We start from the raw sequence: 22140 nt of genomic DNA, 5'->3' as shown, positions 1-22140 counted from the left end.
TCCCCTGCGTCCCTTGCACATCTGCTTTCCTTCCCTTTGGCTTTGCAAACCAGGACATCTTCCATCAATCCTCTATGCCTCTCTCTCTCTCTTTCTCTCTTTTAAAACCAGACAAATTCAGCCCTATATCCCCAATTCAGCCTGACAGAAGAAAGGCAGATGGGAGAAAGAAGTCCTGAACCCTTGTGTAGGGTCATAGTTGAGTGCTGTGATCTGAAAGGGCCTTTCTTTGAATATCACTTCTTCCACAAATGCCACTAGCTAGTCTGGGGGACACTGGAAAGGGGATATAAAAATGTTTTCAATAAATAAATAAATTTTAAAATATAAATAAATCCACGTGCATCGTGCATGATCATTGCACTATAAATATCACTATTTTGAAAGCTGATTGCTTTGTTCACAGAGGTCAGTCCAGATGCATGTTAGCTCACACTCCAACGGTGTGCTGCTGTAGCCTCCACTGGACTTTCCACACTATTCACCTTCATCCAGAATGCTGCGGAACATCGTGAAAAAACCACGGAAGATAGCATCTTCTCGCACAAGTTTTGCGCAATGTTGTGTAAAACTCGCGCAAGAAGACACTATCTTCCGCGTTTTTTTCGTGACATTCCGCAGCATTCCGGATGAAGGTGAGTAGTGTGGAAACGGCCCAGAATGGGGATTTTCACCCACATCAGTCTTAACATGCTATTCTAACTGCTGCTCTCTCCTGGCTCATGGTGCTCTGAGCACTGTAGTAGAATGGAACAGTCCAGGAAGCTGCCTTATATTGGAACAGGATTGTCGTCTAGGACAGTGATTCTTGTAGGAATCACCTTCCTTTGACTGCATTGTCCTTAGATCCTGTGATCCGCTCTTTGTTTTATTGATAGTATACCTTGCTTGAGATAGTATGTTGTTCACATTGTCCTCTAATTCTGTGATTCCTAGTCCTCCTGTATTGTTCATTGGTTGTCCTGTACTGTCTGATTGCAGTGATTTATCCTGTAATCCACCGAGTTTCTGCAAGAAAGGCAGACTATAAACAAAATACATACCTCGGTCTGGTTCTCCGGCTGACCATGAAGAGCATAGGCACAAAGACATGAAGCCGGCTTATACTGACTCAGACCATCAGTCCGTCAAGGTCAGTCTTGTCTCCTGTGACTGGCTGCAGCTCTCCGGGGTCTCAGGCAGAGCCTTTCACATCACCGCCTACCTGATCCCTTTAACTACAGATGCCAGGGATAGAACCCAGCACCGTCTGCATGCCGAGCATCAACAACGCACACCAGTGCCCTTGCCCTGCTAAGTTTACAGTGTACACTACCAATTAGCAGCTGCCTCCCCCACCAGAACTTGTTGTTGTTGTTGTTGTTGCTGCTGCTGCTGCTGCTGCTGCTGTTGGGAGCAGGGCTGGTCCCACCCAGGAGGCAAATCAAGAGATATTAAGAGGATTTTCCAAATTGAGTGGAAACCAAGAGGGGCACATTATGCCCGTGGTTGTGTCTCTTTGCAAGCTTCCACAATCTGCACTCAAACCCTGCTTGAACCTCTCTCATTGGTGATAGTCAGGTCAGTAGGCATGGGCACTGGCAGGGCTTTTTTTTCAGCAGGAACTCAGTGGAACGGAGTTCCGGAACCTCTTGAAAATGGTCACATGGCGAGATTCGGTTTCGTTTTCTCAGCCATGCCGGACGCTCCTCTCGGCTGGTCCGGGAGGAAACGACCGGGCACCCTGACCGGGCGGCTGATCCGTAAGGATTAGCCCCCAGGACTCCCAGGGAGGGAGCCAGGGTCCGGGACGCGGCGGGAAGAACTCCCCGAAATCAATGCGGGGGGGGAATTGCCCGTTTGTCCCTATGGAGGCCGGCAGATGTGCGCGGCGCCTCGAGTGCCGCCGGGCAACGAGAAACGGCAAGTAAAAGAAACAGGCGGAAGCCTGTAAACAAGCGAATCCCTTCTGTTCTACAAGCGTTTGTGAAGGAGAGGTTGATCTGAAGAAGACTCGCTCTTCCCCTTCGTGGAGTTCCAGAATTTTGTTGGCGCCCCCCCCCCCCAAAATGGCAGCAAAGAAGCAAAGTCCCGCTCTCGGTAAGTCAATCTCGGCCACCTTGCAGAAAGGGGAGTCGCTCGAAGAGTTGGTGCGCAGGGCGGTGGTGGAAGCCATAAAACCCTTTGTTGACAAGCTGAACGAAACTGATCAAAGGGTGGGCTTAATTGAAAGCGAGGTGAAAACCATTAAGGCAGCAGCGGGGGGGGGGCAGAAAAGTCTGCTCTGGAAAGTGCGTCACTTGTGAAGGCTACAAAAAAGGAGCTGAAGTTGGTGGAGAACCAACTGATCGGGCTACAGGTGGAACGAACGCAGACAATTTTGCGTCTCCAAAACGTGAAAGAGGAGGAAAATGAGGATCTGTGGGATTTGGTCTCGGAACTACTGGCGACACCCGCGAGGACGACTAAAGAAGAGGTTAAAAGCGCCATTTTGGAGGTCCGTCGGGCTTCTTCAAAATATGCAACAAAGCGACAGTTGCCTCGTGAGATCATTATTGACTTTTCAACTAAAAAGATTCGGGACACCATCCTATATAACTCATACAATGCGGATTTGGACTTTATGGGTTTGAAAGTCAAGATTTTGAAGGACGTTCCATTTCTAGTCCGGAAACGGCGTTTTAAATATAAAAAGTTTGCAGCTCTTCTGAGGGACCATGGAATAAAGTACAAATGGTTATTCCCGGAAGGAATATGGTTCAGATATAAAGATCAGGCCTATAAGATATTATCAGAAGATCAACTAAAGGATTTTGAGAATAAAAACCCAGAACTCTGCTGCACCAAGAACGAAGAAAAGGAGGAGCCGGAGGGGGGGGGGGAGGAGGAGAGCATCGCAACAGCAGTTGCACAGAGAGAATTGCGTCCGGGACCTAGAAGGGGGAGGAAAGTTTAATCAGAATTTGAAATGTTTATTTTCTGTATGATTAACCACTCCATCATTATTCTATGGAGCTATTTTTGTATTATGACAGTATGAAGGGAAACATTGAAGTGTAGTGTTTAGTGTTTGTAGTTCATTCCCCCCCCTTTTTCTTTTTCCACCCCCCTTTGTCCTTTCCCTCTCCCCTTTCCTTGTGATAGTCTGGTGTAGTGTTTTGTAGTTATGAAAAATAAAAAAAATTTATAAAAAAAAAAAAAGAAAAGAAAATGGTCACATGGCCAGTGGCCCCGCCCCCTGATCTCCAGACAGAGGGGAGCTTAGATTGCCCTACGCACTGCTGAGCGGCTCGGAGGGCAATCTAAACTGCCCTCTGTCTGGAGATCAGGGGGCGGGGCCACCGGCCATGTGACCATTTTCTCCGACGGCAACCCACTGAGTTCCACCACCTCTTTTCCCAGAAAAAAAGCCCTGGGCGCTGGCATCATCTCCTTGGGAACTACGTATCCCACTTTGTTTCTTTCAGCCACAGAGCAGCAGGAAGTTTTGGGGTGCGCCCAAAACTTAAGCAGGCCATCCAATGCCCACGATTATGAGAAAACCAGAAGACAGCCTGTGTGGTGTAGTGGTTTGGTCAGAATGTCAGACTAGGATCGGGAAGACCCCAGTTTAAATCCCTGCTCTGCCATGGAAGTTGGCTGAGTGACCTTGGCGCAGTCCTATGCCCCAGCTCGACCTACCTCATAGCATTCTGTGAAGATAATATGAAGGAGAGGAGAAAAAGGTAAGCCATGTTGGGTCCTCCCTGGAGAGAAGGCTGAGGTATAAATGAAGTAAAATAAATAAATAAAAAGAGAGAAACCTAATTTCAGCCACTTCCTGGAGGTCTCAGAGTAGGAAGGGCACCGATTGCAAAAAATCTTTGGGAGTGACTTTAGGCTGTAAACATAACAACCCTGCTGGATCAGGCGGGTGGCCCGTCTTGTGTGGCATCCTGTATCACACAGTGGCTTGGAAAAGCCAAGGCGACAGGGCAGCAAGGCCGTGGCCTTCCCTTGAGGCTTCCTAGCATGGGGATTCAATGGTTTACTGCCTAAGAACATGGAAGTTCCTTTTTCTTTCATCCCTGGGGATAGTAAACATTAATCTCCTAGTTGCTATGAGCACTTTTTAGAATGGAGGTGTCAGGGGCTGTGCAAAGGGGAACCGTACCTGAATCTAGGCTAAAGGAGAACATTGTGCAGGTGGAGGTCCTTGAGGTCAGCTGCTGGAGCTGGAAAAGCTGGCATCTAATGTGTTGCTCTCTTGTCCCGATGAGGTCATGAGTCCAGGCTGCCAGCATTCATATTAAGCTTGACCAGTGAAGAAGTTTTCATATTGGAATGGCTGGTGTTGAACATTGTTCTGGGCCTGAAGACACAGCAGGACCTGAGAGCAGAGAGTCTACCCTAAATCAGAAGGCTAAGTCTCAGCTCTGAGGTTTGTTGGGTTCGTGTTTTGAAGGCCTTTGGCCACATCATGTCCTGTGGGACACCTCCCAGACATGGCCACGATGGAGAGAGAGGAGAAGAAAGTTAATGGCAGTGGTGGCTCCTAAGGCTATTGCTTCTTGGATTCTGCCTGCTCCAAGGAGAATCAGTCCTCCTCACTCCCTCATCTTCTCTGTCTCTCTGAGTGGCAGGAGCTCAGGCTTGCTGTGGTGCCTTGCTTGGGCAGGTGAATGAACAGTGGACAGAGGGACCATTGACTTTGACCATTGATCTACTGAGGTCAATGCTGGTGACTCTGATGGGCTGCTGTCCTCCCAGCTCTCAGGATAAGGTCCTTCACAGCACCTCCTCTCTGATCCTTCTAACTGGAGGTGCTGGAGACTGGACCTCCTGCATGCAACTCGGAAGCTGCCCTGCTGAGCGACAGCCCCTTTGGTGAACGTCTCAGGCCATTCGTGGGCTGTGCTGTGCTGCCCAATGGACTCTGCTCCACCCCTCACCAGACAGCTGGCCTTATATTACCCCCCAATGATAGATCACTTTGTCCCAGCCACCTGGAGCCACACAATGGAGACACTGTGGTCTTTTCTCAGTTTAAATCTGAAACATGTCATTGAATCAGAGGTGGAAGTGATCTCTGGGGTTTGTTATCTCAGAACAGCTTATAAAACTTCTTCTAGCCCAACCTAGAACCCATCAGAGTTAGTGTGGTATAGTGGTAAGAATGCTGGATCTGGGATCTGGGAGAGACAGGTTTGAATCCCCATCAATAGTTCTTGCAGATAAGACCTGCTTGGAGACGATTGAAGTTTACAGAAACCCACACACATACACCCAGCGGAGGGGAAGGGGAGCGCCCGGCGAGACCCCGATGCCTGCAATCCCCTCCCGACCGCATGTTCTCCCTCCCATAGACTGCCACTCTGTAAGCTTCAATTAAGTGGAGAGCCAAGCTGCAAGGCCAGGACGTCTACATTTCCCATCAAAACTTGAGGGAAGCTGACAAGTGTCCAACCTGTGTCAGGCATCACTTGTAGCTTGGCTCTCAGGCTGAAAACTCAACCTACCTCCAGGCTAATAGCCAAGTTTTGTGTTATTGTGATGAAATTCCATAGCAAGCAACAATGTCATACATAGAGATCCACTTCTTCCTTCCTTTTGGCACGATCTCAACGATTTTAATGATCTTAACGTATTTTAAATTGTATTATGTATTTTTATACCTCACATTTTATATACTGGAATTTTATGTGGTTCCCATTTTATTTGGGACTGTTGAAAATATATGTTAATGGATTTTAATGGCCATTGACTGCAAACAAATAAATGAAATGAAATGAATCTGCACTCCCCCATGGAAGCTTGCTGGGTGACGTTGGGCCCATCGCACACTTTCAGCTCAGCCTACCTCACAGGGTTGTTCTGAGGATGAAATGAAGGAGGGGAGAATGTTCTGCACCTCTTTGAGTCCTCACAGGGGTGAAGAGTGGGGGATAAATGATGTAAATAAATATAGGAACTGAGAATTAAACAGTATGGAACAGACCAACATCTGCTCAGGGCTCTGACCTGAATGGAATCGGTGGGTACCCCTAAATCTTAAAAAAATAACCCAAACATTTCATCTTTATCAAGGCAGTATCCATTTTGAGAACAACAGCTTGTTTAGAGGATAGGAATATTTCTTATTTTTTAAAAAAATCCTTTAATTGCTATAACTGTGAGCATGGCAAAGGGTCTGAAAGGGATAATAGATGATTTAGGAATAGTCAATTTTTCATCTTAGAAGCTGGTTCCTCCCTGCTGTGATGCCCCACCCTCCCCACGTGCCAATTGGCAGAGGGTCTGTTCTCACCTAGACATGCTGCAGACCCACCTAGCGATGATGCAGCTGGTTGCAGCCCTGGGGCTGGCCTAGATATGCATGAATCAGGAGGGGAAGGGATTTTTTATGGAAAATGGAGTGCCCGGGAGGGGAAAACTGAACCTTCTCCGCTAGCTTCCTGGAGAAGGAAGTACATAACTTCAGGGAGGCTGATCCAAGATGGTGCCCTGAGCAGATACACCAGCACGTTGCTCTTGCTTTTACCCGGTTTTAAGATAAGTGTCGCTGTTGAGCTTTGAACTTTGAGAGCCAGTTTTGTGTAATGGTTAAGAGCGGTGGGACTCTAATCTGGAGAACTGGGTTTGATTCCCCGCTCCTCCTCTTGAAGCCAGCTGGGTGACCTTGGGTCAGTCACAGCTCTTCCAGAGCTCTCTCAGCCCCACCCACCTCACAGGGTGTTTTGTTGTGGGGATAATAATAACATACTTTGTAAACCACTGTGAGTGGGCATTAAGTTGTCCTGAATGTTATTATTATAAGTTACAGTTAGCTTGAATTTCACTAGCTTCCCTTCCTCTGCCCCTTCTATCCCATGAACTCAAGAGGTTGCCTTCCTGTGAGTCAGACCCTTCATCTCTTGAGGTCAGCCTGGCCTTCTCTGACTGGCACTAGTTCTCAGGCAAAGGTCTTCCATGTGACCTCACCCTTTTTGCTGGCTACGCTGCTGGGGATTGAACTTGGGACTCCCTGCACATAAAGCAGATGCTCTCCTGCTGAGCCACAGCCCCTATTCAGGCTCATTTCCTCCCTCCCAAGTTCTAGAACAGCTCTAGGGCGTAGAATGCCCACCAAACTCTTTTGTCTGATTCAAGAAGTGTGATTAAATCAGGCAGCATTTTGTTTTTAAAAGAGCTCATATACTTACAAATCCATGGGTGACAGGCACGACCCAAGGGGAGGCATTCTTCCTACTCTTTGACGCAAAATGGAACTCCTCTTCTGAGTCGTGTGTTCCATCTGAAGGTAAGGGATACATGTGCCTTTTCCTTGGGAAACATTGGTCCCATGCAGATCACATGACTGATTGATCGGGGTCTACTTGAGCAAGAGTCCTCGTGGGTTGGCGTTGCAGCCCAGATGGAGGAGAACCTCCTAACGTGGAGAGCAGGTAGAGAACGGGACAAATTAGAGGGCCGTCTAGCCTCTGCTTAAAAACTTCCCAAGGAGGAGAGTCCAGCACCTCCTGAGTAAGCCTGTTCCAGTTCCTCAGTGGAATAGACGTCCTTGGGAGGTGGTGGGCTCTCCGATGTGGAGGTTTTTAAGCAGAGGCTACATGGCCACCTTACAGCAACGTTGATTCTATGACTCCATATGAATTTAGGCAGGTCAGGAGAGGAAGGGCAGGAAGGGAGGAGCCTGTGCTCGGCTATAATGGCCCTTTCTTATATGCCCAGGGTAATGCTGATTGCCACTTTGGGGTCAGGAAGGAATTTTAATCCAGGCCTGATAGGCCAGGGATCCTGGCAGATTTTGTCTTCCTCTGGTCATAGATCAGGGATCACTGGGGGAGTGTGGGGGGTGGGGAGAGATACCTGTTAATTTCCTGCATTGTGAATGGGGTTGGACTAGATGACCTGTAGGATCCATTCCCGCTCTATGTTTCTAATTACCTAGGCAGGGAGTGTGGGCTTTTCCTCGCTGGAAGGCCCTCTTTTGCCATCTTCTCTGTCCTGCATAGATGGCTTATGAAGCCCCTTATAAAGTTCTGGACTCCAAGCTATTGTACGCTTGGTGTGTCTACATTGGATTCAAGCATGATACAGTGAGTGAGGGAGACACAAGCAGATTATGAACACGGGTGGGCACAAAGTGTGGGGAATGCAGGGAGCTAGCTTCCATTTCTCATAAGCCCAGGCTGAAGACGAGCCCCAAACACTTTCCTGCAGAGTTTATACAACATCATGAGACACATTATTATGGAGCACAATTCCTAAAGATACTTGCCAATCAATTTTTGGAAGCACTAGCAGGGCTTTTTTTCAGCTGGAATGCGGTGGAACGGAGTTCCGGAACCTCTTGAAAATGGTCACATGGCTGGTGGCCCCACCCCCTGATCTCCAGACAGAGGGGAGTTTAGATTGCGCTCTGCGCCGCTGAGCGGCGCAGAGGGCAATCTAAACTCCCCTCTGTCTGGAGATCAGGGGGTGGGGCCACCAGCCATGTGACCATTTTCTCCAAGGGCAACCCATGGAGTTCCACCACCTCTTTCCCCAGAAAAAAAGCCCTGAGCACTAGTATATTTTGGTACTGACAAGAGGCCAGGCAAGATGATGGAAGTGCTATATGAACCCTGCCCTAGTATATTTGAAAGTCCCATTGAGAGTCCCGTTGATTTACTCCCTGGAAAAGAGGACTGCAACATTCATCATTTTAAAGTGCAAAGTCTTGCTCCTTAGGTGTAAATTCACAGAAGAGGATAAAGATATTGCTGCAGCCCGAACAGTTGCTTTGAGGGAAGAATTACCAGCCTGGTCATTGTACCTAGTGAGATTCGGCCACAGAAATGGTGAAAGGAGCCATGTGGCAAGGTGGTCCATTTTGCCATGTCTATTGCTGGTACACAACTTAGAACCTCACGCTCCTGTCTGCACGGCAAAGCAAAGAAACTGTTTCAGATTTGTGCATATGTTCGGCGTGGTCCAGTTCTTTGAAATCTCCTTTGCTGCATGTTCCTCGAGTTGTAAATGGACCTTCTCTGCACTTGCATCAAAATTATGTGTGTGTTACGTGCTGTTACTTCCAGTTTATGGCAACCCTATGGATTAATTACCTCTAAGAGTTCCTTATGGAACTCTTTAAGTTTCTTCTAGTCCATGCCTGTTGGTCTTCCAATGTAAGGCAAAGGCAGTTTCGTTATGAAGTGTTTGACATGTGATCTTTAATCTGATCGTAGTTCTGTCTTTGATATGCTACTTAACCAGTACACCATGCTGGCTATGAAGGACTTGTGTGTGTGTGCGCACGTGCGCAAAAAATGTGCTACTAATATTTATTTTATATTATTATGAACAACAACCAGGAAAAGTCTGCTGTGAAGAGCTCCTGAGGATCACATACATTTATGAAGTGTTTCTCCATCCAAGGCCTATTCAGTCACGACGGCTAAGTGGAGAAGTCCTCCGTGCTCACAGAGGACTTTGAACACCACTTGTGGGAGGAAACGGAGAGGCACAAGGGCACTCGGTTGGCTACTTCGGGGGACAGGGAGCCAGAGTTGCAGAGTGATCCCTAAGCAGGGTTATATCCTTCTAAATCCATCCAGGTTAGAGGGGCCTAACTCTGATTAGGACTGCACTATAAATTGGTCTGATCTTCCAGGGATTCTTCTGTTGAGTAGCTGATAACATTGCTAATAAACCTCCCATTAGAGCAGCTTTTGCCACTGTGACTCTTGACTTTGGGGAGCAAGGTGAAGGATGGACATATATTAATCTGCCCTTAACTTGGCCCTTAAAATAGTTTTTCAACAAACAATGCAGACAGGCAGCTTAGCGCGGCAAGAACCAGGCAAGCTGGAGAGCCAAAACAGTATCCAATTTTTTTGATATGCACGCATGTAAAGAAAGCTGGGAATTCAGGACGAACACCTCCTGCCCGTTTTCACCTTTTGCAAGGGAGCGATTAATATAGCTCTCCTGTGGCATGCACCTGTTGGGTAGTTTCATGCTGTGCCAGCGCCCTGCCTGTCAGTAGATATGGCAGGCATTGGCGAGAGCAGATCTGTGCTGGAAATCTGCACAGCAGCAACCGTAAAAGCTTAAGAACGGCCCTACTAAATCAGACCAGTTGCCCGTCTATTCCAGCATCCTGTTTCACAAAGTGGCCAGCCAGTTGCCCTGGACAGCCAACGGGGCACAGAGAGCAAAGCCTTCCCCTGATGTTGCCTTTTAGCCCTGGGTTTCACAGGTTTACTGCTACTGAATATGGAGTTTCCCTTTACTTATCATGGTGAGTAGCCATTGATGGACCATGGATCTGTCTTACCCTCTTTTAAAGCCATTGGTGCCTATGGCCATCACTCCCACTACCAGGGAATTCCAGTTTAATTACTTGTTGAGTGAAGAAGTGTTTCCTTTTCTGTCCCGTGCCTATTGCCCATCAAATTTATTGGCTGGCTCCAAGTTCCAGTATCATGGGAGAGAGAGAAAGAGCTCCCTCTAGTCACTTTCTCCAGCCAATGCATCATTTCATAAGCCTCTGCACCACTGTGGTGCTCATAAGGGCTGTCCCCTTACGAACCTCCAAGTGGGCCTGGCATTCTCCCGGAATGCCAACTGATTTTCAGACCACAGAGATCAGTTCCTCTGCAGGAAATGGCAGCTTTGGTGGGTGGACTCTACGGCATCACATCACCGCTGACCTGCCTCCCTACCCCTAACCAGGTCTTCTCAAGGCACCACCCCCAAATCTCCAGGAATTTCCCAAGCCAGAGTTGGCAATCCCTACTTAGCACACTGACATTGAACTAGGGTAGGGAGTTGGCATCGTGAAGTGCCTTTATAGCAGCGCAACTTTTCGGACACTCCCCGCCCCCGCCAAACAAAATCAGCAGAGAATGGCTCGTGGGCAAGACTTCCCACTTTAAACCGCAGACCACAGCAAGCCTTTGTCCCCCCACCAAGCTTCTTCTGGTGTAGAGAGCTCTCAGCAGAGAAAAACGAGTGAGCTCTTTTCCTAGCCTCCAAGAGATGTTGGCAGCCCAAAGTGATGGGGCAGCAAGATGGAAGGTCAGATCCTCCAGCTACGCAGCACACAAAACCTTCTGTGCTCCCAATCCTGTGTCCTTTGACTCTGGCCTAGATCTCAGAAACAGCAGCCTTCGCAATGCATTGTCTCTCAGTTTGACCTTGATTGCGCCTCCACCCTCCCCAACTCCAATGCGCAACTGAACACATCTCATGCACATGAGCTAAGCATTTGTTCCAGCCCCCTCCCTCCTGCATCCCCAAGTGCTGGCAACAGACTCTCCCTAGATACCCCAGGCATCCATTCAGCTGCCAACAGAAGCAAACGAAACCAGCCGCATCGCTCAATATATAGGTTTCTTTTAATATAAAAAAGTGTCTATTAAAAATTCCTTCCTAAATACACAAAAAGACCAGTTGGGGTGCAGGGGAAGGGGGGAAGCAAAAAAGGGGGGGCATTGGGGGTGGCGGATGAAGGCAACTTGGCCTGGGGAAGGATTCAAGCAGGCAAGGAGCTTATATGGTAAAATCGGAGGTGTGTTTCTGTCTCCAAGCAAATCTGGTCTATTCAGTTGCAAACACTTGCACAGTTCAGATCAGTAATTGACAACACAGGATTTCTGGGGGGTGGAGGGGGGAAAGAAGTGTCTTCCTCTTTTTTTTCTCTTTTGCACAATCCACAAAGCTGTACAGAAGTTTCCAAATCTACGGGAAACATGGGTTTTGGGGGGGAGGAGTGGGTATAAAGAGGTGGACATAGGTTGAAAAGAAGTCAGCCACACACACACACGCACACGCACACACCCTGAGCTCAGCACCGGCGCAAGGGGACACACATAGAGGAAGGAAATACTTGTTTCGGTTTACAAGTGTCCCATGAAAACTTGGAAAATGCCTTGGCTCCCCTCCCTTCTCCCCCCCCCCAACAAAAGAGGGTTTCTTTGCTTATCTTTAATCTTTTTTCCTAAGTTTTTTTTAAATACAAATTTGGATCTTTGGGCGCGTACTGTCGCAAAAACAAAACCACCCCCCCCCCGGAAACAATAAAAAAGCAACTTAAAACCTCAATGAAACCCATGCTGAAATTTGCACATCACAAAACCACAGCAGATGTACAGATGCAATATACAATACACGATTTATAATAAAACATTATATACAATAAATAGGTTTCTTGTTACTTTTTTGTCAAACCATCTGCAAATAGATTTCTCAGTGCATACCCGACACAGTTAGCTTCTCTCCTGCTTGGATTCTCTCTCTGGACTCTTCCCCCTTTTATTTCTGATTCTGAAAACATTTGTGTGTTTTCATTTTGTTTGCTTTTTTTTGTATTGGTTTTTTAATTTTTAATTTTTTACATTTTTCAAAAGTATTTACAATTGCTGGTTTTGTGCAGAAAGCCCCCGTTTCCCACCCGCCTCCCCACCCCCCCAGCAAGCCCAACTTGCTTCTCAATAGAGGAGACATAAGCACCTCAGTGACAGACCTTGGACAGAGGGGAAAAGAGGAAAAGGTGGCACCACAGAAGAGTACAGTAAGACATAAGGGGGGAAGGCGACGGGAAGTTTCCTTCTTCTCGCTGGGACTTCGGTGAACGAGGATGTTTCCGGTGGAACTCCCGTCCCTTCCATCCCCTGCAAAGAAGAACTGTCAAGAGGAGCTGGGGATGGCTGTCAGTTTGTTGGAAGAGCATAGCGTGGTTGGGGGAGGCTCCACTCGTCGGTTGTGGAAACTAGGGGAAAAAAAACCAGGAGAGGAATTTATAGCACAAAAAATGAACAAGCAGAGCTGGCCAGCACAACTGAGAAACCAAGGCCGTTTCCACACGTCTTACCTGCCTGCAGAACATCGCACGAAAGTCCCGGAAGACACTGTCTTCTTGCGCGAAATTGTGCCAGGAAGACACTATTACCCGGGAGTTTTGTGCGATTTAGCATGAGAAGACGGTGTCTTCCAGGTCTTTCATGCAATGTTCCGCAGGCAGATAAGATGTGTGGAGATGGCCCAAGATGAACTTGGTTAAAAAGCCTGTTTGAAATGCCAGGCCTCAGAAGTCGCTTTCCAGGGCCTCTGCGCATATACAGAAGACACAGAACTGTGTTACTCCTTCCACGGTACAGTGAATGTACGTGCATCCTGCCTGCGCCTGCAGACATCTGTTTGTAAGAAACAGCCAACATGCATTCACTTCACAAATGAAACCGAGGACTAGGGCCTGGACATATCTGTGTTTTTAGTCACATCTTCTGCTGCATATGTGAGGAATGTGAGAATCAATGCACGTACATGGTTTTACCTCCATTCACTGTAACTTGTGAACAGGGCTGTGTCAGGCCATTGGCCTATCAAGGTCAGTCTTGTCTGCTCTAAACTAGCAGAAATTCTCCAGTACAGTTTTCCCCATCACAAACTACCTGCTCCTTTTAGCCACAGGTAACATGGATTGAAATTGGGACCTTCTGTATGCAAAGCAGATGCTGTGCCACTGAGCCCTAAATGAAGCAGCCTTATACCATAAGCTTAATCACTTCGATTTTGGCCTCTCTGACTGGTAACATTTTTTCCAGAAGTGGCCACCAACCTTTTGCATTGCAGCGTAGCTGGCCTTTCAACCTAACGTTACCTGCAAGCATCTTTTTGCAAAGATCTGACGCCTCTTCAAGGCACGTTTGTTACTCTGTGGAAAGTGGATGATGAGGTCGTTGGATAGGGGTTGGCCGACCTGACCCTCGGAGAAGGAAGCATGGGGGGCAAGGGACCCGATTCACGGGTTGCTGGCAGGGCAGACAGCATAGCAGCAGAGGCCAGAGGGTGCAATATCCTTGCTTGAAATAATAGCTTATTTGTGAATCTGCGTGTATATAGCGGTGGTGGGTGGGTGAGTAAAAGAAGTTGCCCTGCATGGAAGCTGTTCGGGATACCTGCAAATGTGTGAGGCTGGCTGTCATGCCTCAGTAGTAAAGTCACTGTCCAAAGGGCCTCTTCCCTTATTTTTATTTACTTCATTTATAGCCCACATTTCTTGCTGAGACTCAAGGTGGATCAAATTTTTTTTTAAAAATTCAATCAGACAGTAATTCAGTCAGACCTTCGATGAACAATACGTCAAGAGAGCCAGTGTGGTATGGTGGTTAAGAGTGCTGGACTAGGAGGGGTAAGGCCCAGGTTTGAATCCCTACCCTACCAAGGAAGCTTGCGGGGTGAGCTTGGGCCAGTCACGGTTTCCCTGTCAGCCTAACGCTACCTCAGCAGGTTGCTGTGAGGATAAAATAGAGACGGGGAGGACGAGGTTATAAGCTGCTTTCGGTCCACACTGGGTTACTAATATCTCAATGTTCATGTGGCTTATAGATTAGGCTTGACCTCTCTAAGTGAGTCACATCAAAGCAGAATCAGACAGAAGAGCAGCAGAGCCCGACTTTGTCATTCTTTCCCACGAGAGGCTTGAGAGTCATGAAAATGCAAAGGGACGGAGGGCCAAACCTCCTACCCCAAAGATGCTGGAGGCCCTCAGGCAGAAGAAACACTGACAGGCATTCTACTGAAAGCAAGGATGAGGAGAGCTGAGGGATCAGTTGTCATAGATACTGCGACTGCTAGATATGCTCAGCTTAGTGCACACGGAGATGCGGCAGAAGGCACCCAACGGACTGTTGAGAGGCTCTCAGAAGTGTCAACAAAATGGCCGCCATTAGGCAGGAACTGAGGAGGAGGTGGTGACGGCAGGGTTGTGCTAATGACACATCTGCTTGCGAATCTTAGTTTTAAAAAGGCTTCCCTCGAAAAGGCCTGGCTGTGCCCCAGCTTGGTGCTCCAGCCAAATTTATACAGGAAGTGGGCTGCAGCAAATACTGTCAGCTCTGCTTTTCATGCTCCAGCTTTATTTGTCGTGTTAGCAAGGCAGCAGTACACCCTCAAGGCTATCAATTGCCAATGGGCCATGTGTGAGTGGACCAATACCACGTGCTTTTAAACATGACTAGGCACACGTGAGAAGTTTTAAATCAGGCCTTCCTCCCTATGTTGGACACCTTTGGTATCTGGGCAGGACTGGAGCCTGAGTCGAGGGACAGAGTGTAGTGGAATCTGTTGGGAAATAAGTAAATAGTCAACGTTTTCTGTTTCTTCCATGGGCTGATGGAGGGGCAGTCTCTGATTCAGGTAGTGAATTCAATCCAGCATGGACCAGGGTCTGAGAGATACAGCCTCAAATCCCTACTCTGACATGGAAGTTCAATGGATGACCTTAGACCAGTCACTCTCTCGGCTTAATACTACCTCACAAGACTGTTGTTGTGAGGATAAAATGGAGGAAAGGAGAACAATGTTATAAGCCGTCTGAGGAAAAAAGTGGGTATAAATATCAAACTAAGTGTGAAGAAAGGAAGCTCCTTATGGGAATGGAAAAACGAGCACGTTCCACAGTTGCTACTATCCTGTAGTCACATCACTTTGACATCACTCACCCTGCCTCCCTTGGACAAGCAGAATTTGGATTGGGGGCGGGGGGTTGCACTAGAGTTGCCAACTCCAGTTTGGGGATTTCTGAGAGGCAGAGCTTTGGGAGGGCATAGTCTGAGTAGGAGAGGGGTCTCAGAAGAAGAAGAGTTGAGTTTTATATCCTGCCCTTCACTACCCAAAGGAGTCTTAGAGCAGCTTACAATCACCTTCCTCTCCCAACAGACACCCTGTGAGGTTAGTGGGGCTGAGAGAGCTGTGACTGACCCAAGGCCACCCAGCTGGCCTCAAGAAGAGGCACGGGGAATCAAATAGGTTCTCCAGATTAGAGTCCTGCCACTCTTAAACACCACACCAAACTGGCTTTCCAGCAGGGATGTGATACCATCAAGTCCACCCTCCAAAGCAGCCATTTCCTGATCTCTGTAGTCTGAAGATCACTTGTAATTCCAGAAGACCTCTAGGGCCTATCTGGATGTTGGTAACCATGCCTATATCCTCTGTTACTATGCCTCTCATGCAGCAGCATTTGAAATGGGATCCCGTTAACCTGGTTTCCGAATGATTGTACATGGCAATGCAATTCAGTAAGTAAAAATGCCGCTATCATTGTGTATGTATATGTGGGGGAAGGGAGCAAGCAAGCCCAACTAATTAAGAAGAGCCATGTGGAATCCTATCAAAGTTCCATCTATGCCACCATCCTGTTTCTCTACACTAGCTATCCAGACGCTCCCCAAAGGCTCACAAGCACAGCATGAAAGCATTTGCTGTCTTGGGATTTTGCACATACACTTTCCTCTAGTACTCAAGAGGTATACCAGCTCTGAACATGGAGATTCTATTTGGCTGATCTCCACTTGCCTTGTCCGTGAACCTGTCTAGTCCAAAAGCCACGTCAGGCAGGGCCAGAATTCCATTTTGTACCACTGAGTTTCATAAATGAATTCTGTATCACGTGAAGGAGGACTTTGGGTGGTGGAGGAATGAAGTCTGTCTGGAATCTACTGCCTCTGAATTTCACCAGTTGACCCCACATCCTGTCTTTTACATAAAGCATTCTGCAGGCTGACCAAGCTGGGCTGGGGTTTCTTTCTCAGTGGGTTGCCATCATATTTGTTTGTTTGAGAACTTGGGCACATTCCCTTCCCTCTTCATGGCATAGTCCTTTGCAGAGTTTAACACTTCAGGTGAGGTGTGTGTAGAGGGAAGTAGATTGCACTTCTGTAGTCTCCCACTGCAAAACCTTCCTGCATGCAGAAAGCTAGCTTGTCAGGGAGAAAGACAGGCTAGTTTTCCACGCATGCGTGTTGTAGACTTGGGGAAGATTTCAAACATGAAAATACTCTACTGTAAGTGTGCAACTGAGCTCTAAGTGCCTCCCTATTTTTTCTGGGTGTCTTTCACAGCATTTGGCTGTTATTCTTTCAAAATCCTTCTTTACCTGCTATGCTTTCCACCAGGTTCCAAGCACCCTTCACCAAAAAAACCCCCCGTGACCTGTACAGAATCGACATATTAAGCAAATCTGCATTTATGCATTTATTTCACACCTCTTGTACTACTTCTGCACGTCAGGAGATGGGACCCAGTAATATGCTCTGCCCCCAAGTTCTGCTCCCTGACCACTGGAAATCAGCTTCCAACTCTGGCTGCTGAGACTGCAGCAGGAACCGTTCAACCCACACAATTGCAAAACAATCTTCATAGCTTTGAGAGATATAAGCTCACTTTTAAAAGAAAGAAGGCAAAGATTCTCCAGACGCTGAAAGGTGCTGAGGAGGGAAAAGATCACTAATGGGGAACAAAAGATTTCCAAAATGACACCAATTTGGGAGAGAGAAAACTTTTCCTCCCTCTCTCATAACACCAGAACTCGGGACCACCTAAAAAAGGTGACTGGCAAGGGATCCAGGATAAAACGATGTATTTATTTATTTTAATTGTTTTTACATTCTGTTTGGAGCCTGAGGACTGTTGTTCATTCCTTCCTTCCTTCACAACTTTTATTCTCCATTCTCCTCCCCAATGAAGACACAAAGTGGCTTACAACATTCTCCCCTCCTCCATTTTATCCTCTCCACAATCCTGTGAGGTAAGTTATGTTGGGACAGGAAAGTGTAAGATACGCTGAATTACAAACAAGGGACCAAATCTTAGGGGAAAACACTCTTTTCCAGGGAAGGGAGTAATAAACTGCTTTAATTGCCAGCTGGGAAGAGATGAGTTTACTGCACTGAGATACACATTTGCCCAACTGCCGGGAAGGGGCAAGATGGACAGTGATTTGGATGACCTGAGTGGATCAATCACCTGTGCTCCAAGGTGATTGGAAAAAAGAGTGCCAAGTGACCCATAAGGGGCATCAATTCCCAAACACAGGACTGGGTGATAGTAAATCCTCCTAGCTGGGGCAGGAAGGATTAAAAAATCTGGACACCCTGTCAGAGGTGCTCAAGCCTGACCAGGAAGGAGGGAGAGAATAGAGGGCATCTGCCCCTATTTCATTCCTTCCAGGGGGCTTATATCCATCCCAAGGAGGGGATGCTAAGGCAACTTCTGAGTCTCTAATGCCTGGGCTTCAAGGGTTTCCCCCCCTTCCTTAACTCTGTAATAGTTCTTACTACAGTAATATGCCCTTTCCCTTATGCACGTGCACTCTAGTGTGTAAAACTGTTGTAGTGAATAAAGTACTTTCTCTTTAAAGATCTCAAGACTGCATTTGAAAAGCTTGGTCTGCAGGTTTAGTGTGTTTCATATGCTACAATTTCCTGGCTAGGCTGGGTTGGACAGCAAATCAAAGAAAGGGGGTGGGAGCTTGGAGCATCCAAACTCCTCTTATGTTCCAAACCACTGGTGAATTAGATAGATGGGAGGTGGCAGGTCCTGAACTACCTGGTGGGAAGGGGAGGGGGGGGACCAAGAAGTAAGCAGTGCCCTCGCCTACATCCGCTGCAGGGCCCCCTGCCTGCTGCCACAGGTTAGGCTGAGTATGTGACTTTCCCAAGATCTCCCAGCAAACTTCCATGGCAGAGTGAGGATTCGAATCTGTGTCTCCCAGATCCTAGTCTGATGCTCTAACCACTACACCAAACCGTTAAGAGGATCAGCTAGGCAGCTAAATGTTTTGCATTCTGGCTGGTTTTTTTTACTGGTTGCACTTTTAATCATTTGTTAATTTTAATGATTTTATCTTGTTTTATGCCGTGAGCTGCATAAAAAGAAGAGGTGGCATACTCATTCCCTACAATAAATAAATAAAATTAAACATGCTTTTAAAAAATACCCTTCTTTAAACCAAGATTCAGGACTGTTTACAATCCATTACAGAAAAAATGACAAGTAATAGGACGGTAAAACACACAATTCACTTAAGGAATTTATTGCTGCGGGATGCCAAGGCAGCTGCTTGTTCCAATGACAGGGTGACGGCTGCTAGTCTTAGCATCTTTAAAAGGGGATCAGACACATTTGTGAATATAGCAGCAATCCCTGGTGGTTCACTGGAGCTCGCATGTTCCTCTAGCTGGTCACTATAGAAAACAGGATGTGAGATGGGATGGGTATTTGACCTGATCCAACAGGGCTATTGTTATTTTCTTAATTTTATACCAATCGCTGAATTTCCTTGGTGAAGTTATTGAAGAGACTCTGTTTCTTCCCCTAGTTTTTAATTGGTTTGTTGTCTAAGTTAGACTGTAAGGTCATTTAGGCAGGACCTATCATGTGAATTCTGCAGAGCTTCACTTTTTTGGCACTTGGAAGACTGTGGTCACACACAGCTTAACTCATTAGCACCAACCAACTCCCCTCCTTTTCATTTCCATCACCCCATGCCTAATTTTCAATCCCCTGGGGCTTTCCAAAGACAGCCTCACAGGCGAGGGTATCAATGTTATAGAGTTAAAAGGAGGGCACCTTGCCCCCTTCCTTCCCACTGAATGGGTTTAAATAAACATTTAATGTGACTTTAACATGGCTGTTTCAGTATGCTAATCCAGTATCGATTGATTGTTAAAAGGGAAGCCCCTTTCCAAAAACAGAATGCATACTAGACCTTGCACGCAATTAGTGCCAAATTGCTGAGGACCTGGCGGCTCTGAGCATATCTTGATTAAAACTAGAAGCTTTAGGAGAAAAAAGGGCAAAATCCAGACAGACACCTGCATCATGGGAACACGTGCGCTGAGAGGCGTGATGTCCCATCGAGAAGTAGGTGCACAGGAGACGGGGAGACCTAATCAAGAGCATTAAAGGCACAGGTGTATGTGGAGGGGGTTGGTGCAACCCGGAGAATGTTTTTAAAACATTGAACAAGGAGGGAGTCTTGGCTAAAGTAAAGGAGTTGTGTGGAACAGGAGTGAAGGATCACAATACGCTGCAGATGGATTTTTAGGGCAGTTGAAGGTAGCATGTTGGCCATTGCCTTGGTATACATATATTCTCCATCCATAATGCACAAAAACCATCACCTTAAATTGGACCCAGAGGTAGACCAACACAGCCTGTGCAAACTGGCCCAATACAAAGTGAATATTCTCAGCACTTTCCTGGGTCCGCTAAAAAAGCCCCCAGGCAGCCAAATTTTACACCAGCCAAAGCGTCCCAGTCATCCTTGAGGACCCCCCGCCCCGCACTGCTGTAGTTAAAGCCAAGAGGTTACAAAAGATCTTTCTAGCTAGTAGAAACCAGAAGGGATTCTCCAGTATGGGGGCCAAATGGGGTAGCAACAGAAACGAGGAGTTCAAGCTGGTGAAGTGGGACAAACCTCTCTAATATTATTTCTCCAGGATGGAGAAAAGCAACTGCTTTGGAAAGAAGGTAATGGCTGAACTTCCAGCACGACGTTTAAGGCATTCAGTCTGTTTTTATTCTCCTTCTGCTCTTGAACTGCAAGTAGGTTTAGTCTCTGATGAGTGTCTTTACTACCAGTTGTGATCAGCCCCATCATTTCCCTACTGCCTTGTAGCACCACCTCCACTGCAAGTAAGAATACAACTTTGCTCGTTTGAAACACCCAGCATTTATCACTCTGATGGCCATGCCGCTGCTTACTAATCGTGGCACATGGGGGCCTAGGGCCAACCTATACCTTACATTAGACACATGGCTGCCAATGGGGGACTCAACTGTCAAGCATCCTGGTTCCCGATCTGGATCAGGGCCACGATTCATGGCAAGAAGGGGCTCTTGCCTCCCTCTCAAGCCATCGGGGACCATCTGCACATGAGCGCTTCACATGAGCACCCTTTCCTTGTGCGTCATAGTCCCTGTCCAAATCTGGGTCCCTCGTGCTTAAGAACTGAGTTCCTATGGGGAATTTATCTGACCTCAAATCCCCGTGGTAGCCACATAGAACATGTATTTTGGCCCCCAGAGCATGGAGGGTTGAATGGGGGAAGGCCTGGTGGGCAATTAACCTTTGAGGAAGTGGATCGAATGAAGGGTCCTTTTGGACATTTCCAGAGCTAAAACCACAATTATGAATAAGGAGGCAATTAGCAGGATTGAAAGTGTCAAGGCAGGGGAAGATCACTACTTACTGGGAGATAACGGTGTCTCCAAGATCCATTCATAGACTTGAAAAATCTTCTGGGCTCTCCAAAGATATTAAGCAACAAAAATATTTTCTCTTAAAAAAAAAAAAGCAAACAAATTGGGAGAAAAATAAAGAAACCCGCACAAGTGGGGGAGGGGGGGCGGGATGAGGAGGAAAATGCTGAGTCTTCAGTCTTCATCACTGAGTTTTCATTTGAGTTCACAGATTAGACGGTTTTCTTTTCCCTCCCCCCATAAAAAGAAACAAAAAACAATGTCCTGTTCCCCGAGGCTGTCCCTATTTGTTGCCGGTTGCCTTCCAGGTGTGTTTCTTGTACACATGCTGTAGGGGGTGGGCGGGAGTGGGTCAGAGCAACCCCCAGGCTTTCACGCTGCGCCCGGGTGGCGTCCATTCCTGTTCGATTGTCTTTCTGCTGGACTGCAGGGTGGAAAGAGGGTTCACGACACGGTCTGGTTCTAAAAAAAATCGCCTCCATGCCGTTCTCAAAGAAAGCGAGTTTTTATTTTTTTTTAATATATTTTCTTTTCTTTTTTTAAAAAAGGGTATTTATCTCTCTCTCTCCTTTCCCCTCTTTTCCTTTTTTCTTTTTTATAGAAAAAAACCCAAAAGAACAAACAAACAAACAAACAAAAAAGATCTTTTTTTTTTTTGATTTCCATTAAATACAGAACTTGAAAAGTGTTCCAGAAAAAGTGCTGGCTAAAGTAGCTCTGAAAGAGAGAAAGAGAGGGAGAGAGAGAGAGAGAGAGAGAACAAGACATATACATCAAAGCATTCTGTCCGAGCATTTTGTCTGAGCATTCATTCTGGACGGAGCTAGAGTGACCGATGATAACCTGTTCGTCAAATAACCCCTCTTCTTAGTATCTGCAGTTTCAGCGACCCCTTAAAAGCACCTCTACATTTCCTTTATTTACTACAGAGACAACCAACTGGCAACTTGCACAGCCTGCCTTCCAAGCAATTTCATCTGCTGCCCCCTCCCCCAGCATCCTTACTGAATTTTAATAACGGTAAAAAATGTTGCCCAGGGTTTCACTCGTAAGGGAACACATCCTGTATCTGTCCTTATCAAGGAACATATTGTGTTTCAACACATACTCTATTCCATTTTATGACTCTACAAGCCATAGACCTGT

The 22140-nt window shown here is 46.9% G+C and overlaps 1 protein-coding gene across 1 annotated transcript in view; it reads right to left on the bottom strand.

Moving 5' to 3' along the window:
* Positions 1 to 11324: 11324 nt before the first annotated feature.
* Positions 11325 to 22140, bottom strand: part of AHDC1 (AT-hook DNA binding motif containing 1) — a 210856-nt gene continuing 200040 nt past the window's right edge. Inside the window, exons 6-7 of the mRNA XM_054999210.1 lie at positions 20985 to 21711; positions 11325 to 12715 (exon numbers count right to left, since the gene is read on the bottom strand). The gene's annotated coding sequence lies outside the window, so the exon portion shown is untranslated. The remainder of the gene's footprint in view (positions 12716 to 20984; positions 21712 to 22140) is intronic.

This window comes from Eublepharis macularius, chromosome 15 (assembly GCF_028583425.1).
Source record: "Eublepharis macularius isolate TG4126 chromosome 15, MPM_Emac_v1.0, whole genome shotgun sequence".
Lineage (NCBI taxonomy): Eukaryota > Metazoa > Chordata > Lepidosauria > Squamata > Eublepharidae > Eublepharis > Eublepharis macularius.
Note: the sequence above shows the minus strand (reverse complement) of the source record. Positions and strands in the feature narration are given on the sequence as shown.